General features: G+C 37.7%; 1 pseudogene; it reads left to right on the top strand.

Annotated features, from left to right (window-relative positions):
- The first annotated feature begins 7622 nt into the window (after positions 1–7622).
- On the top strand, positions 7623–8271 carry LOC101616982 (annotated as a pseudogene).
- Positions 8272–8712: the final 441 nt, after the last annotated feature.

Genomic DNA, 8712 nt, shown 5'->3' with positions numbered 1-8712 from the left:
CTGTATTTTAATGAAGGCTATAGGTCATGTTTGAGAAAGAAACCTATATAGCAGAGATTCAGTATTTGTTCTGATAATAGCATCTGTTGGTTTAATTCAGTTTTTTTTTTCTTTTTTTGTTTATCATACTTTATTTCTAACATACATAGGTTCTAAAAATTTAGAAGTCACCTAGGCCAGGAAGGCCAATTTTTTACTTGTGTTTTTTTTTTTTTTTTTTTTTTCTTAATCATGGAAATTCTCATTTAGGTTCAGTCTGATTCAGTAGAAGGATGTTACAAGAAAAGAAACACATTCTGCAACTAGAAAAGTCAACTTTGAGGAGAGACACTGGGTAATCAGAATTTAGCTATCTGCACCCCTTATGGTAGGGAAGGAAGACTATTCTCCCGGTACCAAACACATGCTGAGCAATTAACCTTTATCTGTGTCTCCCTTATACCCACATCAAATTCTTTCTCCATGGTCTAAAACTGCAGCCTCTATGACCGAAAATTCCTATTGATCATGATCTCTTGATATATATATATATATGATTTGGTAATACATTCTAATGGAATACCCCAGTTAAGTCTTATACATATTAAATTTTGACAAGTATGTACCTAAATATTTAGTGCCTTCAGACTGCATGCCAAAAAGTAAGTAGATACATACTAACGTCAAAATCTGTGTCACTAGAATCCAGAATTTATGCCTCACTGCATCACTGCCACTAAATCGTCCAATGCTTTAAATATACAGGCACATAATTTTGTAAATGTTGCAACTTTATGACAATAGATCCCCAAGAATTAGAGCCTATTAACTCGCCAATTTCTAATATCCAGAATCACATGGCAAGGTCAAGTATGTGCAAAAATAAAATTCCAACAGCTCAACAGTAGTGGCGATGCTCATAAACCGATGTGGCCCCGTGCCTAGAAGATGGGTGTATGCCTTCGGAGCACAGAGTGAAGGCAGAGTTCCAGGTTGTATGTTACAGAAGACACAGTGAAATAAATCATATTATTATGATATTTCAAAAACAAAAAATATAAAAGTTACCTCACTTAACAGAGCAAATTAGATCACAATGATAAAAATCAGGTTAATAAAGATAACGTAAGATCACAAGAATTGCTTTAGACAAGCAAATAAAGATTAACATAAAGGAGGCATTTGATCGCTGAGAGGATTGATGTACAGTCTGATTTAGTCGAATCTGAAGATGTAGATGGAAGCCACAAGCTTCCCAGTCCATGCAGCTAAGTAAGACCAAGAAGCCAAGCGGCTTTGACCAAAGGTACAGATTTAGAAACTGGGGCATATTTACAACAGTGGCAACGCCATGGGCAATGCCTCTGTTTAACACTTTATCGCTCGACACTGCTGAGGGTAGGCACTACGGAGGCTGCTCTGAGGTGCTGCCTCCACCGCACAGGAAATAGTCGATTCTTCCCTCCCCGAACTCACAGGGGAGTGACAGGGTAGCCTAGCAGACCAGAGTGACAGCTTATTGACACTGCACTCTAAATATGTTCATCTCTTAAAATAAACTTTGAAGTGATGACCCAAGTTACACTAGAGAAATATGTGCTCTATATTCTTAAACATCATCTCATACAAAAACTATAAAATAGCACCAAAACACATTCTTTCTTGTCTTTTCCTCTTGTTCCTTCACTGACTACTTTGCAGTAATGCCTCTGAAAAATCATTGCTCCTCTCAAATATCCTCATGTGTTGTTGGATCCTACCCACTGCAATGGAATTTTCAGTGTTGAAGAAGTTACCATTGTTCAGGCTGGAGAGATTGTTTAGCCGTTAAGGTGCTTGCTTGCAAAGCCTAATGACCAGAGTCTGATTCCCCAGTACCCACATACAGCCAGATGCACAAAGCGGTGCATGCATCTGGAGATGAATTGCAGAGCCTGGCCCATTCTCTCTCTACCTCTCTTTTCTATCTCACCCTGCTTGAAAACAAATAAGTAAAAATAAATATTTAGGGTGAACTTTGTTAGTTTTATTGAGTCCTCATCCTTCTCCTTTCAATGATCCATGTTCCACTTAGGTTGTGGTGATACTGTTAATATCTCAGAAATGGCCTTCCTTATACTTGACTGATGAGTTAATCAGCCTTCCCAAACACTCTTCAACTAGCTTCTTCAACTTCATGCTGCTATCTTCAAGCAGCTTATAAATCCTTTACTGTATACCCATTTATTCTTTGTCTGATTCATGAATAAACATTTGGCTGGACTTTGGAGCTGTCTTTTATCACCTCCATTGCTTGGAAAATCTGGAACATAGCAGGTAACTATGACATAGTAAAAACAACTGGTGAGTTGTAAAATAAGGCCTCTGCACCACAGGGATTATCTTATGTGCCATAACATATGTGTCTGCGCTTATGCATTAATGGATGTGTATGCCCTGATAACTTAATAAAAACTTCCTCTCTTACAGGACTGTGTCCAGCACACACACACACACACACACACACACACACACACACAGATTGTATGTGAATATTTATTGAATGAAATAGGCTCCTGGGATGTGGAAAAGATAAACAATAGAGGAGCAAAACAATGTTCTTGGAAGCACAATAAACTAAAAGATAAAAAACAACATTTAAACTGAATCTAGTAATTCAACCACAAAATCGAGAAGCATAGTTCACTTGTGTTTTCACTCCATTACCTAAACCTTTAGTTCTTCCCTTTTGAAAAATGATTATTCATAGATTTCCTTCCTTTTAGCATGAGTATATGATATGCTTGTGTTTGTGAATGCTGTTCACATGGGTGTGGAGGCCCCAAGGCCCAAGTAGGGTACGTTTTGCGGCCACGCCCTATCTTACTCTCTGAGAGAGCCGCTCACAAAACCAGCTCTGCAGATCCCCACTCGTGCGCTGGTGGGGTCAAGCCGACTCTCGAGATCCTGGTTTGTTTTCTTGATAGCTGAATTCTTAGCTTCATTTTCTGTCACAAGCAATAATCTAAAGCTGGTGTAATTTGTAAATAAAAAAGATTTTTACTTTGGCTCACCTTTGTGCATGTTGGCTGCAGAATTCTTCTCGACCTCTAGTGAGGGCCTTGTGCTGCTCAGAGCTCAGAAAACGGGAAATAAAATAAAAAAAGGAAGCCATGTGTGCAAAGAAGCTGATTCTCTCTATAGCAACTGTCACTGATGGTAACTTAACTTGTCCACTCTCACAAAGTCTCCGTCAGTCCACTCTGAAGCGTTAAGCTTTCATGATCCCAAACACATTTAGAAGAAAAGGTGGAGGAACAAAGTTTCAACTTCTGTTTGGTAGAGAGTAATATTCGGCAACAGCACTCAATTTTCCACGTATACTGGCTGGTGTTTGTGCAATCACTAAATAGGTTAGTATCACACATTCTCTTTCATCTGTGCTTATGCATGAAAATGTTTTTATAACTTTATTCCTTGCTTTGTTGTGATATAAAATTTTAAATTTAAACTTTAGATACATTTTAATTACAGAAAAATACATATTAATTTATGTAGGTATTAATGCTGATTTAGTTCTTCTAAACATCCAAATACTTATTTTATATTTCTGTTCATCCTTCATCCTGCTTTCAAATGAATCTTTTAGTGTTTTAAATGATTCATAATTCAGGAACTACTCTTTTTCTCACATTGCTGAAAATTTCACTACCTAATCTTATGAAGATCCACTGAAATTTTTCAATAAGCAATAACAAGTTAATATCTAGTATTACACAAATATTTTTTTATTTCAGTTTTATATTTATCACTGCAAAATGATGTGTCATAACTGATGAAAATAGCTTCAAATACATAAGTTCTTAATGGAAGTTTATTTCTGCCTATCCTCCCAACTGGCATGCTACCTCATTTTGATCTATTATTTGTTTCTTAATATTTTATTTTATTCATTTAAGAGACAGAGGGGGGGGGAGAGGCAGATAGAGATTGGCTGCCTCAGGGCCTCTAGCCTTTGTAGACAAACTACAGATGCATGTGCCATCTTATGCAATCTGGCTTTATGTGGGTGGCTAGGGAATTGAACCTGGGTTCATTGGCTTTGCAGGCAAGCACTTTAATCACTGAACATTTCTCCAGCCCTCGTCCATTGTTTGCTTGCTAGTTTTCCTCAAAAATCTGATGGCTATCTTTTGTGTAATCAAATTTATGAATGAAAAAAAATAATATACAGTATATATGTGTGAATTTTTACAGAATCCTACTAGAAGTAGATAGCATTTCTCTAATGGGTCAAATCTCTGAATGGTGATAGTCTTGACAAATCTAATATTAGTGGGCAAACTATAAATGTGAAATTTTATGTATAATAAAAAAGACCCACCCCTGTCTACATTAATTTATATCAATTGCCCATATATTTAGTAATGATAGATAGCACATCTTAAGCGTCTATTAATTTCCAAGAATTTTACTCAGGTGATTAGTAAGCTAAGAGTGAGATCAGTAGTATAGGGAACAAGAAGCTAAGAAGAGCATCATTAAAACAAGGAGGAAGGAAGCTGACAGTGATACTGGTTCCTGCTGAGAGAAAAATGAGGCAAGATTAGAAAAATGTTCATTGGATTTGGTAAGGCAGAGGTAATGAGTGACTGTGCCAAGAACAGTTTTAGTAGTGTGGCTGGGGAAACAAATTGTTAAATGCAGAAAGTTTTCATTCAGGTTTCTACAAGTATTGTATAGTTTACAAAAATATCAGGCTGTATAAATGCATGTGTTTATGTAACATGCAAATGTTTTAATTAAAATAAACTTTCAGTTTGTTATATACATATTGATTTTGATATAGGCAACACTAAGAACAACTGGCTATAATGTAGTCATCAAATGAGTTGGGAAGCAGCCTTGTTTTACACTCATTTCTCCACAAATTAAGTAAACATTTTTACAATTAAACATTATTGCAGCACATTTTGATAGCTAGTTCACTCTGGCCCTATGACAGCTAGGAAGGATAGCTGACAGAGTTGGTTTCTGTTATATTAATGATGGGTTATGGTGAGATGTGTAAATAAACAAGATTCACATACTACTCAGAAATAATAGAATGAATAAGAATTTGGACATGGGGTTATATGTGTCCTCATTAGGAAAAGTTAGATTTTTTTCTGTGATATATTTTCTTCAGGAAGAAACTTAGAGAAAAAAAAAAAAAAACTTGTGTGGCTAGAAGATGGTGCTGGAGTCTAGGTTGTGAAATTAACAATCTTATCTTACAAAACTGAAACGTTACTGATAAAAGGTCTTCGGCCAAGGCTACATGGAAACAAATCAGGAGCAGCTTGATCTCCCATTATGTCTGGCAGGTTGCAGGTTGATATGGAATGATAAATATTTCCTTTTTGTTTTGATTTACTCAGTGCGTGTGTGTGTGTGTGTGTGTGTGTGTGTGTGTGTGTGTGTGTGTGTATGTGTGTGTTCATGAATAAATTGGGGTCTTTTGTACTTGCAAATGAATTCCAGAAGCTTGTGTCACTTTTTGCCTCTTGTTTTTACATGAGTCTTAGTGAATTGAGTCTAGCTAGCCTGGTAGACTTTGTAAGCAAGTAACGTTAACTGCTGAGATATTTCTTCAGCCAGAAATATTTATTTTAATGAGATTAATTTACTGAATACAAGCTTCCTTAACACGGATAAAATGTGGTTCTAATGCATGCTATAGCCAAGAAATAATGGTTTTGTAGCATGTGAAACAAGTATGTAGGAAACCTCTATTAGGTGGTTCAAAAGCATCATTCCCTTAGACTCACCAATTTAATCTTATTTTAATCAATTGAATAATTTGTTTTTGGCTGCTTTAGTTACTTTGAATAATTTTTAAATAAATTTTATTCATTTATTTGCAAGCAGAGAGAGACAGAAGAGAAACAGGCAGACAGAGAATGGGCTCGCCAGGACATCCAGTCACTGCAAAGAAACTCCAGATGCATGCGCCCCTTGGGCATCGGGCTGACATGGGTCCTGGATCCTTCGACTTTGCAGGCAAATGCCTTAACCACTCTCCACCCCACTTGGAATGATTTTAAAATATAATGTGATAAGATATTCTCATTTAATTTTTTCATAATGCATGTTAAAGGCAAAGAAGGAAATGTGGAAAGTTAATCATTTTCTGTTGTCAGGCAGTTTTCTAATGGAATTAGAGGAACTGAAGTCTTTGAATTAGTTATTCACCTAATTAAAATGGCTGCCCAAATTTTACTCAAGTAACTGCAAATTATTGTTAGACTATTCATTATGATAATGTTCAGATTTTTATCCTTGCATTGTAATGCCCCTGGCCTTGGTATATTTTTTTTAAGAGCTGCCACAGGAAATTTCTCTGAGCTTGGCAGAAGTCAAGGATTTATGATGTGCCTCTTAGCAGTTCTAAGGCAAACAGAAAAAAATTGTTATTCTCAGTGTAGTTCTGTAATGCAAACTCTCGAAACTTCCATCTGATCCAAAAGTCAACTTTTCAATGCGATGCTGTTTTATACTACTTCACTCTTGAAAACCTCTGCCCATGATACAACTTCAATAGTCCAAGAATTCTTTTACATGAGGTATTTTTAAATAGCTCATAAATACTGGACTGAATTACTATAGCGTGGCTTTGCCAAACTGAGTTATGAGATATGAATATAAACTTTTATTATAATATTGACCTTGGATAAAATCAGTTACCATGGTTTACTGGCAAAAAGTTTAAAAAGATAATAAAAAAGAATTCCATTTAAGACAGTGAACAATGGGCTTCTCTTTATCTCAACCAGATGAAAGTTTACTACTGTCTGATAAGTCCTCATTAGAGTAGAAAAGAAAGAAAAATGCTTGCATGGCTGACTCAATTCTGGCCTATAATGCATCGTCAAGACTTTACTTAAGTTTTGATGTTTTCCACATTCATCCTTACAGTTTATTTGATGCATAATTCAAGATATAGTTACTGAGATGAGTCAGAGGTTGAAGCCACTTTCTTTAAACTTGCTGAATTGAGTTTGAATTTCCAGCAGCATGTAAAGCCAGATGCAAAGTGACAGACACAGCTGTAACCTGCACAATGTGATGCCAGGATCGGGAAACTCAAGGGCCAGCTACTTTGACCTTCTCAGCAGCAAAATAAATATAAAAGCGACCCTGTCTAAAACAATGAGGAGGAAGAGAATACCCTGAGATTGCCCTCTGACCTCCAGGTGTGCACTGTGACACACACATGCACAAATATATACACGCATCACACATACACACACATACACACACACACATAAATACACACACACAAAAAATCTAAATCAACCCAGAACTAGAAAGACCATCAAAGATCTTAGAAACTTTCTTCCACTTGAGATATGAGTACATAGACCCTTGTAGGGCAAGGTTGCAGAACCAAGTTATGGTAGAGTCGTGCTAAGAACAGTTTCATAAAAGTCAATAGCTTCTTATTGCAGGTTCCTCAGAGGTCTAAAAGATGAATGGAGATTCATCTTGTCACATGTGAGAGAAGGGAAAATCGTCAGAGAAAACTTCTAAATATCTCTCGTTTGATACAAGTGACCTGGGGCATAAACTCTGGAAAGGTAGCAGATGTTGATATTGGAGTCTGTTGGGAATCCGGGGGCAACATGGAAGAACTCGAGCTTCCTTGCAAGACTGTACGTTTTAAATCTAGAGGTGCCACTTTCCAAGAAGCCACAAGACCATCATTTTACACTAGGTCTATAGGCCCAGTTCTGCCTACGGTACACTTCATTTCAGCAGTGACGTCTCTAATTCCCCTTCTGCTTACCTGTGAATGTGGCATGCCAGTGATCACTATGCTCAAGACAGAAAAAGGGAACTACGGGAGCTGTTGGAGTTCAACAGCAAGTGTGGAAGTTGCCACCCAAAGGGAAAAGCAGTTCTGGAAAAGGGGGGAAGAGGATGGAGCCTCTGGGTGTGACAGTGCTGACAAGAAGGCTCAGGGCCCAAAAGGTGGTGGCAATGCAGTAAAGGTCAGACACATTCTATGTGAAAAACACGGCAAAACCATGGAGGCCATGGAAAAGTTAAAGTCTGGAATGAGATTCAGTGAAGTGGCCACATAGTATAGTGATAAAGCCAGGCAGATGGGGGGCGACTTGGGTTGGATGACCAGAGGGTCCATGGTGGGACCATTTCAAGAAGCGGCATTTGCCTTGCCTGTAAGTGGGATGGATAAACCCGTGTTTACAGATCCACCAGTTAAGACAAAATTTGGATATCATATTATTATGGTTGAAGGGAGAAAATAAATGTATGAAATACTGAAAAACAAAAAGACAGAAAAAAGGAAATGTGCATGGTGTCAGTTATAAAGCTAAGGGAAGGAGAATACAACCTGGTCCCCTCCTGGGAGGACGTCCTTGCATAACTTGGATCAGGAAGTCACACAGAGGTTTAGCACTTATCCTCCCAAACAGGCAGGCAGGTTAGACCCTGTCTTCTTTTAATGTCTTGCATTAAAAACATGGCTCCAGGTCCTGCAGAAGGAAATTACTTGAGTGACTGGAAGGAGGTTTTGTTGCATGCATTTGCCCTCCTATTTGGTTGGGACTGAGTCAAATTTCAGCTCAGGTCACCTACCTCTCACTCTACAGAGCAGGCTAGACTCAAAGTGCTTCCTGCTCAAGCTCCTGAGTATGAGGATTATAGTACCACCCACCTTACCAGCTATGACAGGAGATACTTAGACAG

The sequence above is a fragment of the Jaculus jaculus genome, chromosome 14, assembly GCF_020740685.1.
Source record: "Jaculus jaculus isolate mJacJac1 chromosome 14, mJacJac1.mat.Y.cur, whole genome shotgun sequence".
Lineage (NCBI taxonomy): Eukaryota > Metazoa > Chordata > Mammalia > Rodentia > Dipodidae > Jaculus > Jaculus jaculus.
Note: the sequence above shows the minus strand (reverse complement) of the source record. Positions and strands in the feature narration are given on the sequence as shown.